The sequence below is a fragment of the Schistocerca serialis genome, chromosome 6 (assembly GCF_023864345.2).
Source record: "Schistocerca serialis cubense isolate TAMUIC-IGC-003099 chromosome 6, iqSchSeri2.2, whole genome shotgun sequence".
In the NCBI taxonomy this organism is placed as follows: domain Eukaryota; kingdom Metazoa; phylum Arthropoda; class Insecta; order Orthoptera; family Acrididae; genus Schistocerca; species Schistocerca serialis.
The window spans coordinates 191305946-191327086 of record NC_064643.1 but is presented as its reverse complement, the minus strand read 5'-3'; positions in this window follow the sequence as shown (position 1 = coordinate 191327086).

Below are 21141 nucleotides of genomic sequence, written 5' to 3'. Positions count from 1 at the left end.
TTTCTGGTAAAACCTAGCTCCAGGATTCATAGTAAAGTTTTGATTATTCTGCAGTGCGTGCATTCCTACTTACACCAGACGCAGCAACACATTGCTTCTGACAAATAAATTTAGAGTAAATTATTTATCTTTAGCCGCTACATCTACTGATTTGTATCTTCTTTCGAGAACGTCAGTACTCAAGACACTAAAACAGTATGCTGAGCAAGTGGTAACTCACTTTTATTTCAGGGCTGATCTCACCTTGCATTCTTGATTGAAGTGTGTGTAGGCAGGAATGTCAGGTGTCGTGCTAGCAACGAGATTAATTTTCTGTAAACCGTACTGGTAACTGCAAATAGTTATTTTCTTCGGAAAAGGGCAGAAATTTATTTATTTACTTGTTTTTGTGGTTATTCCAAGTCAAACATCGCTTTTCCTATCACGCAACTTTCGAAATATATTTGTACTTGAGTACTGAGTGTTAGTTACGCGCCGGCCGCGGTGGTCTCGCGGTTCTAGGCGCGCAGTCCGGAGCCGCGCGACTGCTACGGTCGCAGGTTCGAATCCTGCCTCGGGCATGGATGTGTGTGATGTCCTTAGGTTAGTTAAGTTTAAGTAGTTCTAAGTTCTAGGGGACTGATGACCGCAGCTGTTAAGTCCCATAGTGCTCAGAGCCATTTGAACCATTTTATTAGTTACGTAGTTTTCACTGTGCGCGCAGTTAGTTTTTTTTTTTTTTTTTTTTTTTTTTTGTATGTACTTGGATTCATTTCCTTTATATAAAATTTTGTATTTTCGTGAAGTATAAAGTTTTATTTCACGATATTGTTCAACGTGCGCAACGCAATTGAACACGATATGTGACTCTCCACGATATGTAAAGAACACGTCACATGAGCAGATAGCTTTTTATATCAATGTTTTCAGTTTTCTCTCAAACACAGACAATTTTTTACAAAAAGCTTTCAGAACGAACGTATCCGTTAGGACAGTGTTGCGAAATTTGGTAACAGGCGACCAACCGACGCATGAGCCTTTGCTAACAACGCTACGTCGCCTGCAGCGCCTCTCCTTGGCTCGTGACCACATCGTATGGATGCTAGATGACAGGAAAACCGTGGCCTGGTCAGATGAGTCCCGATTTCAGGTGGTAAGAGCTCGTGGTAGGGTTCGAGCTTGGCCTAGACCCCACGAAGCAATTGGACTCAAGTTGTCAACAAGGCACGCGATGTGGGCTATGTTTACATGTAAAGGATAGGGTCTTCTGCCCAACTGACCTTGCCATTGACTCGAAATCGTTATGTCCGGTTACTTGGAGACAGTTTATGTTCTCATGATAATGTGTTCATGTCACTGGACTACAAGTGTTCGCGATTGGTTTGAAGAACATTCTGGACAATTGGAGTGAATGATTTGGCCACCTAGAGCACCCCACATGAATCCCATAGAACATTTATTGGACATAATCGAGAGGTCAGTTCGTGCACAACGTTCTGCACCAGCAACACTAGCTGGCTGCAGTCTGGAACCGCGAGACCGCTACGGTCGCAGGTTCGAATCCTGCCTCGGGCATGGATGTGTGTGATGTCCTTAGGTTAGTTAGGTTTACGTAGTTCTAAGTTCTAGGGGACTGATGACCACAGATGTTAAGTCCCATAGTGCTCAGAGCCATTTGAACCATTTGAACCAGCAACACTTCCGCAATTATGGTCGGCTAGAGAGGCAGCATAGCTCTATATTTCTGCAGGGTACTTCTAACGATTTTTTTGAGTCCATGCCACGTCGAATTGCTGAAATACGCCGGGACGAAGGAGGTTCGCCACTATATTAGGAGGTGTCCCCTGACTTCTGTCACCTCAGTGTATAGACAGTTGTTATTCCCTTGCTCCATTTGAGAATGGACCACCAAGACCCACTACATGCCAACGTATGTTAAATTACGCTTTGGCGTGAAAACACATGTACGAAGGGTGATTTTCGTGATTTTGACATCTGAAGCTTATGATACGCATATGTGTCATCATTCAACACATAGTACCCGCATCCACTGCATATAAAACAGTGGAAAACGTGGTGACAAAATTTTGGCATGCAGCGATACGTAACGTCACACACACTTCAGATGCAGTTTAATCTAGCAAACATGTAACAGAATAAGTAAAATGGGCTACTAAATATAGCTCTGAAGTGACGCAACAATTTTGGGTAAGAATTTTATCTTATCTTTCAAATTATACTGACTCTAGAATGAGTTTCACTATGCAGCGGAGTGTGCGCTTATTTGAATCTCCGTGGCAGATTAAAACTTTGTGCCAGACCAGGATTCAAACCCGAGAACTTGCCTTTTGCTTGGAAATGCTCAACCAACTGAGCTACCCTAGCATGACTCACGCCCCGTCATCAGAAGTTCTCTTGCATAGATGGAATCCCTTGTTCCTTGGAGCTGCCTTCGTGCTGGGAAGATAACTCGTGTATAAACGCGGTCTGGTGGTCTTCCAACTCCTGATTACGTTGAAACGTCCCCTTTTTGAAGAATTATACAAGACTGTGCTTAAACTGACACACAATATTTTTAGCGCAACGCAATCTGACTTTCAAAAATCCCTACAAAAGAATGGCCCTGACTAACATTAAACTATATCTTTCAGAAATCACTTACCTCACAAAAATCTTCATTACTCGAACTACTGCAATACAGCGAGCGCCACTACTGCCAGCTAAATAGAAGATTCAAACTACGGAAGGCACTAACTACTGATAGGAATAGTTAGCAAATGAAAGATATTAATAGAGAACAAACAATGTATTTACCTTAATAGTCATAATATATATATAGCACTTCATGACAAATTACAAAACTCCGCCATCTCTCTCCCCACATCCACCACTGCTGGCGGCTCACCTCCAACTGCGCAACGCTACGCGCTGTTCACATCCAGCTGCCGCTGCCCAACACTACAATGGCAGACAACAATGCAAACTAGCCACAGACTGCACACAGCACAGCCAGTGATTCTCACACAGAGCGCTACGTGGCGTTACCAATAAGAAAACCTAAACAGCCTACTTACATAGCCCCCATGCTCCCCACAAAAAAATTTTGCAAATTGTTTTGGGCAGTGGCCAATAATGATTCGATAAAATTTTTCATAATTACAATAACAAAGAAATCAAAGGCACACACTTATTGATGCAATGTTGGTCAAAAGCTAAAATTTTCTCACAGTCCATAAAGATAGTCCTGATCATTCGTCATAATAGTAATTACAGTTTTTTTCCAAAGTCTCATTAGTAAAAGAAATTGCACACAGAAGTAGTGGAGTCGTGAGGCATTTCATTCAGCACGTTTTGAAATAAGTGTAAATATCTGTCCCAATGCTGATGCTTTCTGTGACAATAAAGTCTGCAAAGCTTATTGATTTATTTCAGAATCCGTTCAGACGGGTTACAATGTGGTGAGTACAACGAAATAAAAACAGGTTTGATTTTATGATTCCGAAGCGTGCGTGACCAATCAGCAGATCTGAATTGCGGTCCGTTATCTGAAATGACTTTACTAACGTGTCCAACTTCACGTAAGAAATTTTTAACAAAGGCGTTGGATACCGACCGTCCAGTGGCTTTACGTAACGGAGTGAAAGAAACAAATTTTGAAGTAAGTTCAACAGCGACTAGAACGTACGAAAATCCATTAGATGTTCTGACAAGCGGTCCCAAGAGATCAGCAGCAGCAAATTCTTTTAATGTAGAAGGAATAATAGGAAACAACGGAGCACGATGTGAGACAGTAGATGGTTTCGCCTTTTGACAAAGTTTACAAATAGACAAGACTCTTCGAATCCTTTTTTCCATATTGTTAAAATAACAAGTCGTTCGAAGAATATGATAACATTTTCGTGGACCAAAATGTGCGTAGCTGAAATGAATGTACCAAACGAGCTTATTAACAAAATCGTCTGGAATGCAAAGAATCCGTAGCTTGTCATCAACAGTGTAGCGTTTGAAGAGTATGTTGTTTCGAACCAGGTAATAATGCCGAATCTGTGTGTGTCTTACCATGCCATTTGCTCTTGATGTCTTTCCAAATCGGATCTTTATCTTGTTCATGAGCAATGTCCTTTAAAGATGTGGTGATGAAGTTTTCAAAGGCGACTTTCTGAATGTAAAGAATACCGAAATTTTTCTCGAGGTTGCCTTCTGTGTTACTTTTCTCAAGCCCAGCCCGTGCGCGTGACAGTGCGTCCGCAACAATGTTCTCCTTGCCGGGAATGTAGACTATTGTGAAGCGGAATTCTTGCAGAAACAATGCCCAACGTTTTAACCTGTCATGATTTAATTTTGAAGACATAAGAAATTGTAATGCACGATGATCACTGTATACTTTTATGTGCTTACCAGAAAGAAAGAAACGGAATTTGTTAAATGCCCAAACGATAGCTAAAACTTCTAATTCAGTAACGGAATAATTTTTTTCAGATTTTGTTAGCAGTCGGCTAGCAAAAGCAATGGTTTTCTGAACAGTAGTGTCATTTTCTATGGCTTCTTGAAATAAATGGGCACCAAGACCGACTTTAGAAGAATCCGTGCTAAGGCAGAAATCTTGTGACAGATCTGGATGAGCTAGTATTGGCGCGTTAAGTAACGCTTCTTTCAAAGAATCGTACGAAAAAACCGTTCTAGGTGAAAAGTTAATATTGGTACAGGGGACAACTACATGTGCTGGAACTAGCCACCTCCTTACCACCCCTCTTGCGTGAGCCAGGTCGACTTTTTATTTTGAAATGGCCACCTCCCATCTTTACTGGATATTCGGATTCTACGCCAAAAAGTTTGTACGGTTTACTTAAACCACTGTTTTCCAGCCGTGGCGGATGGCGTAGTAATCAAAAAATATCAAATGTGCCTGTTTTTGCAATTAAGATCCGAAGCGTTTGATTTTGCATTTCTATTTACGATATAAATGTAAACCTTTGTGTTCTAACGGTTGATATTTATTTTCGATATTTACTTGAGTGTTTCAAATATGATTCTGCTTTACAATACGTTTAGCCGTATCGATGTCTTGTTAGAAACTACGTTTGGCGTGATCCAGGACAACGATGTGGATGTAATAGTTTTCTATTCGCATTGGGACACTTCATATGGCGAGTCCCCTTGTCTCCCTCCACTGTGTTTCTTGATCTCGGTGAGTATCCAAGGCAGATACGCCAGTCGTTATCACATCATGGATAGTGTACGTCATTACAACAGTGATGGTTTGTATTCCGTCTGTAGATGCATAGCGACCTGCGTGAGAGTTACGGCGGTTGGATGGAAACACACACCGAAACAAGTCACCCTGTTGTCAAGGGCGGCCACCGAAATCATGCATTCCGACGGTTTGAGAACTCAGCACAATCAACGTCGTAAGGAACAGAGAACTGCGCTAACATACAAGTGGCTTATTTGCCAGAAATACAAATGTCTAGCCATATTATTAGTACTGTGCAACCTCAATGTGAGGTGGTCATGTCATTTTGGTTTCTGTATGTTATCGATGTGCAAGTCAGAGGGAGAGCAAGTTACGTTACTGTTAAACAATCTTTGGTTTTGTCGTGGGACTGTCTTCGCCTCTGCTCGGTCTGGTACCTTCTTACTTGAAGTGTGCTAGGTGATGGATGCATTTAGTAGTGCTGTGTGGACCTGAGGTTATAATTGTTAGATGAATAAAGATACATTGTAAAGGACAGAAAACGAAGGGACCGTCAATTATGAATAGTGTTATTATTTTTTGAAGAGAAGAAGCATGAGGTAAGACTGCATCACTGCGCAGCTTGTTTATGAGAATGACTTTTGCCAGCTAGTTAACTTTGTTTAGTTGCTGAGAACTGAGAGAAAGAGTACCCCACTTCCCTGAGTCATTCATTAAAACATTATCAATTGATTAAGCTGTTCATTTTTTATAGAAATTCTCTGTTAACATTGTACCTTCTTTAAACCATTGTTCACTCTTTTAAGCATAGAATAGTTCAGATCAGTGTTGTGTGTGAAGATCACTCGAAGTTTTTCTCTGTCTTTTTGAATACACATTTCATTCTAAAATCGTTGTCTCGGAATATCATTTCATAGGAATAATTACGCCCCCACATCCCACTGTTTATCATTACACATTACAATGTTGTACCATGTGATATGAAACAGTTTGAGTAGAGCTTGGAAATTTTATTTACAAATAGTAACAAGTCTAGCGGCTGCCTGCTTGCTGCGAGGTAAGTGGAAATTTTGATCAGGGCCACACAATTGTTTTAATTCAGTTCCGCATGTAATACAAAGAATATAGAGACAAGTAGCATTGAGATCAGTTATGGTGTAGTTCAAAGTAGGTTCTGTTTCATCAAAGGTTAGCATATGAGTTTCAGTCGGACAAAAATTTGTGGAGACATACCTTTCGTAATGCGTATACTTTTATAGACTGGGAGGTAAATTTGTGCTAAATTTCAGACAGAAACAAGTATAATGCAGAGGTTACAACTCAGTTAACGTTTTAACATCAACATCAACCGTTACAACACAAAGGTTATCGTGAATAAGATTTCAGATCAAATGCGTCAGTCACTAACTGCAAAAACTGACACACTTGATGTTTCTCGATTACAAGAATGGGCAACAATGGTTCGAATAGACCGTACACTTTTTTGGCGTGGAACTTTTTTTCGTGCGATGCGTCGTTTCCGATATATTTAGTTACTTCAAGTTAAAACAAACACCTTGTACACTGAAAGATGCTGAAAATCTTCATCGAACAAGGCCTCTGCTGTTTTAACAAAGCGGGAGAATTACGTAGCCATGCATTCTGAGCTTGTCCGTATGGAGGTCATTTCACGTAGTGGACATAAAAACGTTAGAGTTCGCGCTGCTTTCTTAAAGCCATACGAGGAAGTTCTTTATTCTCAGTACTCTCTAGTCGACAAAACTTATTTCGGAATATCAGAACAGCAGAGAAATTCCCCCATATCACGTGAGATAAAGGTGTTGTGCACGGAGCTGGAATTCCAATATAGTAGGGGGAGGAATTTTACGCTCCACGTCTGCTGCCTGTATTTACGCCGCGAAAATAAACGTCGCATCGTGGTGCCGCAGTAAATAAAATGAGGCGTCACAAACTGCAGATACATTTCCCAAGCAGCTCAATTCAAGGGAAAGGGCGTATTTTGGCATTGTAAAAGAGGAGCTGGCACTTAGATAACGGAAGCTATTCAGACTCAAAACGTTTGCGTCGGTGCACTATGGTTAAAGACCTTACCAGGATAACTGATCGATTGTGGGAACACTTATTGGAAAGGCAAGCGAGGATCGACGGAATTTAAAATATGACGGACGTCCAATAAATAATGCAAAACTTTTTATTCCACTGTCAGAATAATTCTGACGGCCAGCCGGTGTGGACGAGCGGTTCTAGGCGCTTCAGTGTGGAACCTCGCGACCGCTACGGTCGCAGGTTCGAATCCTGCCTCGGGCATGGATGTGTGTGATGTCCTTAGGTTAGTTAGGTTTAAGTAGTTCTAAGTTCTAGGGGACTGATGACCTCAGAAGCTAAGTCCCATAGTGCTCAGAGCCATTTGAACCATTTTGTCTACGGAGACTTGGCAGTAAACAAAAGCACGGTGACTCGTTACGTGAGCCGCCTGTCACCATCGCAACGAGGACGCGCTAACCTGTCCAACCTCCCGTGTGCTGGCAGGCCACACACAGTTGTGACTCCTGCACTGTTGGAACGTGCGGACACTCTCAATCGATACGATACGATACTGCAGTATCTGTGTTATTCTGGCTTACGATGCGAAGTTCCTCTGGACATGCATACATGTCCAAAGGAACATGCACTGCGGCGAATACAGCCGTTATGAAATACATGAAATGTATTCACAATTGCGAATATGGACAACCATGAGGTGTAGAATGGAATGATGACAACGAAAATTTGAGTCGGACCGGGACTCGAAGCCGGAATTCCCACTTATCGCGAGCGGTCGTCTTACGATTTGGCTATACGGAGCAAGACTCACGGCAAGATCGAAGCTTCCATATGTTGTCAACCATGAGTCTACATCCTGTACTCGTACATCCGTTATGTACATTCCACTACAGGGGGGGGGGGGGGGGGACATTTTACTTGAAAGTCGCTTGCCCGGTGCCGGCGGTTAAATACGATATTGCAGTGTCTGTGTTATTCATAATTACGATGTAAAATCGCACTTCACATCTACAGCTAATGGTTGTCCATATTTGCAAATGTGAATACATTTAATATACTCCCATTCGATGTGATCGACGGGTAATAACCAGACACATCTCCTCCTCCATGACAACGCAAGATCTCACACAACTCTGTCCAACCGAGATAAGTTCATGAAACTTCAATGCATTATTCTTCCTCATCCACCCTACAGCTTGAATCTCGCACCTCCCGACTTCCATCTGTCTGGCCTAATGAAGGATGCACTATGCAGGAATCGGTACGTGGATGATGGGGAGGTTATTGGTACAGGAAGACGTTTCCTGTGACGTCCGCCAGGTGGCTGGTACCATGCAGGTGAGCATACAGACCCCCTCAGTAAGATGGCGTAACGCCGTCGCATCAAACGGAGATTACGCTGGAAAATATGGTTTTGAGGCTAAAAAATAGTGAGGAATAGTATGGTCTGTAGGAATCCTGAGTAAAACTAGCCTGACTTCAGAAAAAAATGTGTTTTATTACTTACCGAACAGCCTTCGTACGAATGTATATATTGCGAAGCTGCATATTTAAAACTGTCTTTTACACACAAATAAATAAACTTACGACAACTGGCAAATGATAACCGTCGAATAAAGTAGAGAAAACTTTTGGTTCGGGCCAGTTACACAAAACAGGGAAACGATCACTAACGGCAGGATCAAGTTCGTGCGTTACGTGAATTCGAGATTTAGAGAGCTTGTGTTTCGTAACAATATAACAGTTCAGACAGTAAAGCAATTGCCTCAAGGTTCCATATTCTCTGGGTTGTACCACAATTGCTCACTGACGAACAACGTCAATTTCAATTTTTAGATTGCAGGTTTGGCTACGTGCAGCGTCAGAAGGACAAGGTAATGATTACATAGGTTAGTGATAACGAGTGTGATGAACGTCTAATAATTCTGACCTCAACAGCAAGAGAGAAGAATACTGAAGGAAACAGAATTGAGAAAAATAAAATTTACTGTACGTATCATCAGATGCTGCACTTTCATCATTAACATTATTGAAGGAAAAGTGCTGGAAATGAAAGGAAGAGGGCGCCCTAGGAAGGAGTACTTGGAAGACAGCGAGAAGAGCGTAGGTTGTGACAATTATGTGGAACAGAAACGAACAAGCAGTGACAGAATAGAGTGGTTGCATCGACAGGATTTAGACTTGATGAAATGTATGTGTCTATAAGGACATACACAACAATGACACATTTCAAATCTACATTAACGCCTCAGATGTAATTCGAACCTAGTAACCTACACCTTGCAAGGTGGCAACGACATCACTGTCTGGATAACATGAAAGGTCGTAACTCCTTTTTCTTTCTTCAAGGAAAATATCGTGAAACTTAGTCGTCTCTTCCAGAAATTCATAACCCTGTAGGTACTGATTCGCTACAGGTAACCTCTTTAATTATTTGATAAGTTGAATTGTGACCGGCTGAGATCTCATAAAGAAGATTCCCATGGCAGCCAACTCCTCTAAGTCAATCTTATTGTCCTAAACATACCTTGTTACTTCTTATTAATTCTTACTATCTATAATTTAGTAGTTTCCACGAAGAAACTGTATCCAAATCCGACAGAAAACACAGAGACATTCGGTTGCACGTAAAACCACAATAAATACCTTCACTGGAGTGATAACAATGGTGATGTTATGGATAACAGTGCTACTAAAGTATAGTTACTAAACGCAGTTTTCCGAAATTCCTTCACCAAAGAAGACGAAATAAATATTCCAAAATTCAAATAAAGAATAACTGCAAACATGAGGAACTTTGAAGTAGACATCCTCGGCGTAGTAAAGCAGTTTACATCACTTAATAAAGGGAAGGCCTCTGGTCCAGACCGCACACCAGTAAGGTGCGTCTCAGAGTATGCTGATACAATAGCAATCGTATGCAACCGTTCGCTCGTCGAAGGCTGCGTACCTAACGACTAGAAAGTTACACAAGTCACACCAATACCTAAGAGAGGAAATAGGAGTAATTCGCAGAATTACAGTCCCATATAGGTAGCGTCGATTTGCTGTAGGATTTTCGAACACATGCTCTGTTCGAACATTATGAGTTACATCAAATAATGAAAAGAGTGAACTCATTCACATGAGTATTAACAGGGATCCGTTAAATTTCGGTTATACGATAAAACATACAAATCTAAAGTCTGTCTATTCAACTAAATACTTGGTGATCGTAATAACGAATAACTTAAACTGGGACGATTACACAGACAATGTTGTGGAGAAAGAAAAGCAAGGATTGCGATTTATTGACAGAACACGTATAACATGCAACAGCTATACTAAAGAGACTGCTCACACTACGCATCAGACAAGATTGACACATGACGTCTAAAAAGGTCAGGGAAGGGCAACTCATTTGTGTTATCGCGAAATAGGAGAGAGGGTGCCAAGGAAATGATACACGTATGGAGGGGAGGGGGGGGGGGTCGGCAGAAATTAAAAAAAAGGGCATTTCTCTTTGCTGTAGGATCATCTCATGAAATTTCAATCACCAACTTTGTCCTCAGAGAGTGGAAATATTGTGTTGGCGCCCACCTACATGCGGAGGAATGTCATCATAGTCAAATAAGAGAAATCAGAGCTCATACGGAAAGTTGTAAGTCTCCGTTTCCCCGCGCGCACTTCGTGAGTGGAACGGTAGACAGATAAACTAAAGAGGCAAAGAAACTGGTACACCTGTCTAATATCGTGCAGAGCCACTGCGAGCCCACAGAAGTGCCGCAGCCTGACGAGTACGAGGCGGTGGAGGTCTTTTCTGAAGAGCACGTTGCAAGGCATCCCAGATATGCTCAATAATGTTCATGTCTGGAGAGATTGGTGGCCAGCGGAAGTGCTTAAACTAGGAAGAGCGTTCCTGGAGCCACTCTGTGGCAATTCTGGAGATGTGGGGTATTGCATTGTGCCGGTGGAATTGCTCAAGTTCGCCGGAATGCGCAATGGACACGAATGATGTAGGTGATCAGACAGGATGCTTACGTACGTGTCACTTGTCAGAGTCGTATCTAGACGTATCACTGGTCCCATATCACTCCGACTGCACACGCCTCACACAATTACAGAACCTCCACCAACTTGAACAGTCCCACGCTGACATACAGCGTCCATGGTTTCATGAGGTTGCCTCCATACCCGTACACATCTATCTGTTCGATACAATTTGAATCGAACACGTCCGACGACCAGGCAACATGTTTCCAGTCATCAACAGTCCAAGATCGGTATTGACGGGCCCAGGAGAGGCGTGAGGCTCTGTGTCGTGCAGTCAATCAAGGGTACACGAATGGGTCTTCGGCTCCAAAAGCCCATATCGATGATGTTTCGTTGAATGGTTCTCTCGCCGGCACTTGTTGATGGCCCAGCATAGAAATCTGCAACAACTTGCAGAAGGGTTGCACTTCTGTCACGTTGAACGATTCTCTTCTGTCGTCGTTGGTCCCAATCTTGAAGGACCTTTTTCCGGCCGCAACGATATCGGAGATTTGATGTTTTACCTGATTCCTGATATTCACGGTACACTCGTGAAATGGTCATACGGGTAAATAAGCACTTCATCACTACCTAGGAGATGCTGTGTTCCATCGATCGTGCGCCGACAATAACACCAAGTTCAAAATCACTTATATCTTGATAACCTGCCATTGCAGTAACTGAAATAACAACTGCGCCAGACATTTGTTGTCTTCTGTAGGCGTTGCCGACCGCAGCCCCATATTCTACCTGCTTACATATCTCTGCATTTGAATACGCATGCCTGTACCACTTTCTTTGGAGCTTCAGTGCAGCTTGATGGTGTTTCGACGAATCCTCTCCCAAGCACTTAATTGTAAATTGCAGAGTAATTATGTAGATGAAGATATTGGTGTAGATGTAGATTTAGACTTGTAAATCGTGTCTTACAACAATGTAGGACGTAGCTGCTTCACCATCCCCTCATCACTGGACAAGATTTAGTCACTGAGATTCCAGTTACCTCCGCTAACGTCGTCAATAAATGTTGCTGGTTATTCTGGACAACCAAAAGCTGAAAAGATCATTTTCAAAAGTGATTTACAGAATATCCAGCAGTCATTCATAAAAAGTTAATCAACGAAGAAGATGTGGATTAAACCGTTTCGCGACACAGAATTTGCCGTTAACTTCAACGTTTATTTCAATATCAACTGCTCTTTTAGAAGTACGCAGATTCATTTTAGCAGTCTTGTGCCAGCTATTGATGTGTGGAGTATACAAATTTAGGACTGACGGTATTACTCCTATATCTACGCACGACAAAAGTGCTTCTCCTTACATTCGATATGTGAAAGGAAAGGTCGTTTCCTCAATTATGAATTATGAATTTGATCAACAATAAAGTCATCTACATGAAACGGAATAACGTGCTACTGATAGAGGTCGTAAAGAAACAAAGAGTGCTGTTGCGGTAAACAGCACAGCTCTTTGCCGATCGTTCTCTGTGCGGGGAATTTGCTGAGATATTACCGAGGCTCCCAGACTGTCGATTGCAGCCCTCTCGCGAAACCAGCTGACATATTTCCTTAGCTCTGATAGAGAATGCAGTTCTTCACAGTAAAATCTCGAGTCGGAAATGAAGAATATATGTGCCGCACGTATATCCTGATACAATTCAAGCATCGTTCCCATAGTACACTTGTTGTACAATGCATACAGTGCGTACAAAACCAGTAGTATCAGAATTATTCGGACAGTGGAAGATCCTAAACGATTTCGAAATGAGGAGCCAATGGACTAACATGAATATTTCAAGTGGTACGAAGTTGTGAACGAGTGTTTCGTTTGAGTCACGGGGTTGTAAACTTGTAATTGTTCACAATAATAACGGCTATCGCACCGAGGTTTGTGGCGTTACCTTGAAATATGGTTATGAACCGACGGTAAATTTTACCACTGTGTACAGCTCAAAACTGTTTGTCGTAGACGGATCATTACTCTTTAAATGGCCTTGCAAACACGCGTTTAGTGTCGTATGTAGCAGAGCTGTATACAGTTCCCCGGAAAGCCGAACTAAAGTACATGGTTAAGTTCCCCAACAGGCAGCACGCTAACTGCTGGATATTTAGCGCTAATTATTAGGTGAAATTGGATGGCTTATGTTATAGAGACGTAAGTTTCCGACAAAGAATAATTCTCATAGCGGCATTTGGATAAAATGTAGATGTCGTGTGACTAGGGTCTCCCGTCGGGTAGATCGTTCGCCAGGTGCAAGTCTTTAGATTGGATGCCACTTCGGCGACTTGCGCGTCATGGGGATAAAATGATGATGATTAGGACAACACAACACCCAGTGCCTGAGCGGAGAAAATCTCCGACCCATCCGGGATTCGAACCTGGGCACTTAGGACTGACATTCTGTCGTGCTGACCACGCAACTACCGGGGGCGGATGGCATTTGGGTGTTGTCGGGTCATGGGAGAAAATCTGTCAATAAGCACCCGCAAATTTTTCCGTGAGATGCACACTTAGAATATAGTGTTGAGACCGCTGGGGTGGGGTGGTGGGGGTGGGGGGGAAGGAGTAGCTGTTTTCCCCTTCCACCTATCGAAGATAATGTCGGCAAGTAACGCTGTCAAGTGACTCTGATTCCAAATTTCAGTTGTGTTGATGGGCTATCCATACGAAGTACTGCAGCTTAGAATTTACCATAGGTTAAAAAAAACACAAATTTATATCCTATCTATCGCTTGTGCCTTGTCCCGCGGTTACGCAGGGTCGGCAATGGTTAATTCGATTTGGCATGTTAATGTGAAGGGGTGGCCGGATGCCCTTCCTGCCGCCACCCCGTACCCTCCGGGACAGAATTAGTGTACCCGAACTGTCTGCGTCTAGGGTAATCCATGGAATAGACTGAATGTGGTCAGATGTTTGTTAGTCGTGTAACTGAGGTGGAACGTCGGGACCAGCTCGCTAATCACTTTGTGGAATGTGGAAAACCGCCTAAAAACCACATCTAGGCTGGCCCGAATACCGGCCCTCGTCGTTAATCCGCCGGGCGGATTCGATCCGGGCTCGGCGCGCCTTTCCGAGTCCATGAAGCAGCGCGCCAGCGCTCTCGGATACCCTGGCAAGTAGAAATTCATATTCTCTTTGGACATAATTTACTTATTTACAAATTTCACCCATAAACTATTTTTAAGTGTACACAAGGAAATTCGATACTTCAACGCGTGCCCGCATCTCGTGGTCGTGCGGTAGCGTTCTCGCTTCCCACGCCCGGGTTCCCGGGTTCGATTCCCGGCGGGGTCAGGGATTTTTCTCTGCCTCGTGATGGCTGGGTGTTGTGTGATGTCCTTAGGTTAGTTAGGTTTAAGTGGTTCTAAGTTCTAGGGGACTGATGACCATAGATGTTAAGTCCCATAGTGCTCAGAGCCATTCAACGCATGTTAATATTTAAAAATACACTTAAGCACGAAGGTTTCGCTGTATTCTACCTGGGAGTGGCTGTAGACGGAATTTTCGATCGTGTATTTTAGAAATAAATAATAATTTTAACATTCAGAGGTGACGATGACACCCCTTAAAACATTTTTGCATTACTGTGAAAACCATTGAAGAAACATTAATTACTATAGATTTTATTGTTCACAGAAAAATACTTTTGCTGTCGTGATGGTGCTCAGCTCCAATAACCATGATTGGAATAATGAAGATCGCTACGTATCACCGGCAAAGATTATCTGTCAACTTTTCGGGTGCAACTGTAAAGGATCAGCTAACCGGGCCTTTCTTGCTACCACTTAAGCTGCCGTTCAGTCGTTGTTGTTTCTGTGATCTTCAGGTCGAAGATTGATTTGATGCTGCTGCTCACCCTAAACTATCTTGTGCAAGCGTCTTGATCTCTGCATGACTAGTGCAACCTGTAAGGAGCGATCAACAAGTTTCCGTTTGAGGACGTTGCTGCAGTGTATGTGCAAACGCAGTGCGACTCCGATGCCGGTATATAAGCACCAACATGTAAACTAGGGATCAGTGTGCCATTCGTATCTTTCCGACGTGCGTGCGGTAAACGAGGAAACTTGAACTATGGCGATGTCATTACCAAATGCGTCCAAACTTGACCAAGGTGCTATTGTTCTTCTCTGGGCTTCCAACGGACAAACATCGGCAGACGTCCATCGAAGAATGGAGAGTGTACATGGGGAAACATGTCTATCGAAAACAGGGAAAACTACGACAGGGAATGCTGCTCCATCATGATAACGCTCGTCCACATGTCGCAAACGTCGTAACGCAGAAGTAACGTTATTTTACAGGTCCGTTTTGATCACATAAACTTTTACACTTCACTATTACCGGTTTCGGCTACTTCCATCTTCAGATCTGTTACAAACAAAAACCGGGTGTAACCAACTATGTTTTGCTGACATTAAATCCGTAAAAGGCCTGGTGCTACATAAGAAGGATAAGCGGTGTTTACATGATTAACAGCCATACATACCGTAACACACTCTGATGAAGTATCAACATCAAAGTAAACATGTAGGTATATAGTAAGTGCTGGTGATGATCAAAATGCGTCTGGTATTTATAGAAAAGACTAAAGCCAGCAGAGGGCACTATAGCTACGGTACATGATTAACCAGCATCGCTTTTTGCATAAATACCAGACGCATTTTGATCGTCACCAGCACTTACTATGTACCTCTATGTCTAGTTTGACGTTGCTACTACATCAGAATATTTCATTGTATATATGGTCGGTATTCATGGCTGTTAATCTTATAAACGCTGTTTATTTTTTGTATGTAGCTCCAGGCCTTTCATAATTTTAGCGTTAGCGAAACGTAGTTTGTTACACCCTGTTTTATTTGTAACAGGCCTGAAGATGGCAGTAGCCGAAACCGATAATAGTAAAGTGTAAACGTTTGTTTGGTCAAGACAGACCTGTAAACTAAAGTGAGCAAATATTACCACCGCCTCATTTTCAGACATTATGTCTTCAACTGATGCAGAAGTTACGCCTACTCAGGTGGGACCAACCCTCACTCCACCCCCACCCCCTACTGCCCTGGTCCTTCCCCGCGCGATTATTACCCCTTCGGTCCCTTAGTTAAAGTCTTTAGGGATCGCTGAGTCCTGTCGCACGTGGATGTGCAGTTACGGACTCCTTCAAGCAGCAGTACACGGGGTTTACCAAACGGGTATTTTCCACCTGGTGCACTGGCGGGGCTGTTGCATTAATGCTCACGGAGATTTTGTCTGACAGGCATACCTATTCCGAACCCTACTGCCTTCGAACGGAAACTTTTTGATCGCCCATTATACATCTGTTTGTACCCGCTTGCTGTAGTTAAGCGTTGGTCGTCCTCTACACTTCCCTCCTTAACAAATTGACATTTAAAATGTATAGCCGTTATTCTTTGGGAGAATACCTAACGTTGTTTGCCAGAATATATAACTTCATCGCCACAATAAGCAACTGATCGACATGTATTTTATCTTTCAACTGGTTGGTTGGTAGGTTGGCGGTTAAGGGACTAAACGGCGCAGTCATCAGTCCGCTGGTCCAAGGGTACTCCATTTGGAGAAATTTGATACTATTATAAATGTAGGCGTGGTGAAATCAAGACGCTGAGCGATATTTTGCCAGACCTGAGAAATAAACTAAGAAGAAGTGAAGTATGAATCAGGTCGTTACGTGACGGAGTTTGCAGGGCTGTTCGAGTGAAACTTCACTCACATCCGAACCCCCGAAAACTTAATCAAGGACGAAGTCAGTTATAGATTCGTAGAAGTAAAAAGGCTGTCAAGGTAGTGGACGTTAGTCGGTGCATCAATAATAAAAGAAGCTGAGAGAAATAAACAGGTAAGCAGGTGGACAGAAGGGCATGTTATGTCTGTTATGATAACGACGAAGGAGTCGTAGCGAATGTGAATGACTGGTGGCCAATGCTAAATAGAAACCTACAAATCCCTTCTTTGCATATACAGCAGGTTTGTCAGTGAAGTCTATAAGGAGCTGGCTGCATGGTTTGGGTCTACAACGACTAAAATAATTAGAAGTCTTTGCTAAAAAAATAATACATTGTACTTAACTGGTGGTGCAGGAGTCTTCATAGTCAGGATGAATATAATTACAAACAGAGAGCTACAGAGGTATCATACAGGCCGTTCTTTAACTAAGCGCCTTGTTAAAAGTTGCTTCCTATCAGCTGAAGGCTATACTACTTTCCTACTTGACGTCCCGAGCAAGAGTGGCCGAGCGCACGCTAGAGACTTGTTGCAAGCCGCGGAGCGGCGCTATCGGCGGTAGTCTCGATTCGTGGGTCCAGCGATACTGGTACGGACCGTGGTCGACAACTGCAACCCCTAACAAGTGTGGTATCGAACGTTGATGCCACAATGTCTCATAGCCGGTGCTATTATCGTACCTCAACACTGTAGATTTATTCCCGAAGGACGTGAAGTCGGTTATGAAATCGTAGTGTGAAGAGGAACTGCTTACAAGCGTCCTTACTATCACTGTCCACTCACATTAATGTCAACGTGCAACAAACACTCACAAATAGCAGTGGCAGCACTAGAAGTGGAGGGTATGTTAAGTGTGTTGGGTGAATGGGGAAAGGCCGGCCGCTGTGGCCGAGCGGTTCTAGGCGCTTCAGTCCAGAACCGCGCTGCTGCAACGGTCGCTGGTTCGAATCCTGCCTCGGGCATGGATGTGTGTGACGTCCTTAGGTTAGTTAGGTTCAAGTACTTCTAAGTCTAGGGGACTGATGACCTCAGATGTTAGGTCCCAAACTGCTTAGAGCCATTTGAACCCTTTTTTTTTTTTTTTTTTTTTTTTTTTTAATGCGGAAAACAGTGCAGTCGTTATCGTAACGCGGAAACGGAGCGATTTAACTCACATTCAAATGGGCGTGATCATTGGTTTTGGGCCCAAGGGTGGAAGCATTCACGAAACAGCTAAGTCTGCAAATTGTTCGCGTGCTGCCGTCATTAAAGTATATCGTGTATGGCAAAATGGCAAGACTGGCCCCGAGGCAACTGTGATGCAACACACGCATAGAGGAAGGACAGGTGTGAAGGACCGCTGTGTACATGTGTGTGGGCGAACAGGCGCGCAACTGTTGACCAACTGACCGCCCAGATGAACCAATGGTACACAAACAGTTTCTCCTCAACGACCGGTCTGCGAACGTTGCTGCGAATGTGCCTCTGCAGAAGGCACCTGTTCATGCCACCCATGCTAACTGCTGTTCATTGGCGATGAAGCCTAGAATTTGCACGTCGGTACTGGAAGTGGACGTCCGCTGAGTAGTGATGGGTGGCCTCCTCAGATGAATAACGTTTTATTCTGCATCGGACAGGCGGTTTTTCGCGGGCACTGCCCTGTAATGATCGTCGAAAGGGTCCAGTACCCAGGGGGGTTTCCCTGGATGATGTTGTCATTCTGAGAACCACAATGGACCAACACAAGTATAAATCCACCCTGGGGACAGAGTCCACCCCTACACGCAGCTGGTCTTTTCCTCGGCACGCTACGATCTACCAGCAGGACAATGCGACTGTCACACAGGTCGCAGTGTACGTGCGTGGTTGGAAGAGCACCAGAACGAGTTTACCGTACTCCCTGGGCCACCAAACTCCCCGGATTTAAGCCCAACCAAGAAGCTGTTAGATCACCTCCACTGGGCTTTTCGCGCCATAGACCCTCAGTATGAGAAAGCTAGCGCAGCTACCCACGGCACTGGACTGGAGTCGGCATGACTCCACATCCCTGTCGGTACCTTCCAGAACCTCACTGACTCTCTTCAAATGGTTCAAATCGGTCTGAGCATTATGGGACTTAACATCTGAGGTCATCAGTCCCCTAGACTTAGAACTACTTAAACCTAACTAACCTAAGGACATCACACACATCGATGCCCGAGGCAGGATCCGAACCTGCGACCGTAGCATCAGCGCGGTTCCGGACTGAAGCACGTGGAACCGCTCGGCCACAGCGGCCGGCTAACTCTCCTCCTGCGCGTCCTAGCTTCAAAAGGTGACTTTTCAGGCTACTGACAGGTTTTCACTTTAATGTGACTGGAACGCGTATAAAAGAATACAGGGGTGTTTGAAAGGTGCAGAAAAATGTTATGCGATGTTGTAAACCATTAATTGAGGTTGTAAGGAAGCACGACAAGGTTTTAACAATTGGTTGGCGACGAAGTCTTAAGGGTCGGAACACTTATTCGAACCAAGGAACGATGGGAGTGTAAATAGGCCGTCCCGTTCGCAAGTAAAACATCCCAGAATGTCCCGTAAGTAACTTAGGGAAACGACGGGAAACCTAAATCTGGATAGCCGCACGGAGATCAGAACCGCTGTCTTTCCGAACTGAGTCTGACTGTCATCATTTTGAGCAGTTACACAGAACTGATGTTTTTGCCTTCTCATCTCAAAGTGTATACCCATCATTTTTGCGCCAAATTACACTATGTTTACTAACGAACCTGACACATTAGAACTCCTCTATTGTCTGAAGAAAAAATTAATCTGATTAAGTCGCTGGTTAACCTGGAGAGAACCAGGATGTGTTTACCGTACTCCCCTGGCCAACAGACTCTCTGGATTTAGCACAAGCTTCAATATCACTTTTACCATAAATTTCCATAAAAGCGGTATGGGTTCTCTTACTGCCCAGTAGTTCTAAGTCTAGGGTACTGATGACCTCAGATGTTAAGTCCCATCCTGTTAAGAACCATGACCTGTCCGCGACATTGCTGCTCACGTTGGGCGAGATCCAATGACTGTTAGCACAATATGGAGTCGATGGGTTCAGGAGGATAATACGGAATGCCGTGCTGGATCCCAACGGCCTCGTATCACCAGCAGTCGAGATGACAGGCATCTTATCCGCATGGCTGTAACGGATCGTGCAGCCACGTCTCGATCCCTGAGTCGACAGATGGAAACGTTTGCAAGACAACAACCATCTGCACGAACAGTTCGACGACGTCTGCAGCAGTATGGATTATCAGCTCGGAGACCTTGGCTGCGGTTACGCTTGACGCTGCATCACAGACAGGAGCGCCTGCGATGGCGTACTCAACGACGAACCTGGGTGCACGAATGGCAGAACGCCATTTTTTTCGGACGAATCCAGGTTCTGTTTACAGCATCATGATGTTCGCATCCGTGTTTGGCGACATCGCGGTGAACGCACATTGGAAGTGTGTACTCGTCATCGCCATACTGGCGTATCACCCAGCGTGATGGTATGGGGTGCCATTGGTTACACGTCTCGGTCACCTCTTGTTCGCATTGACGGCTCTTTGAACAGTGGACGTTACATTTCAGATGTGTTACGACCCGTGGCTCTACCCTTCATTCGATCCCTGCGGAACCCTACATTTCAACAGGATAATGCACGACCGCATGTTGCAGGTCCTGTACGGGCCTTTGTGGATACAGAAAAGGTTCGACTGCTGCCCTGGCCAACACATTCTCCAGATCTTTCACCAATTGAAAACGTCTGGTCAATGGTGGCCGAGCAACTGGCTCCTCACAATACGCCATTCCCTACTCTTGATGAACTGTGGTATCGTGTTGAAGCTTCATGGGCAGCTGTACCTTTACACGCCATCCAAGCTCTGTTTGACTCAGTGCCCAGGCGTATCAAGGCCGTTATTACGGCCAGAGGTGGTTATTCTGGGTACTGATTTCTCAGGATGTATGCACCCGAATTGCGTGAAAATGTAATCTCATATCAGTTCTAGTATAATATATTTGTCCAATGAATACCCGTTTATCACCTGCATTTCTTCTTGGTGTTGTAATTTTAATGGCCACTAACGAATAACCAGATTCCGCTAGAGTGTAACGTTCTACGATGCAGCAGGGGGAAGAATCCAATGCACAGCCGGCCGTGGTGGCCGAGCGGT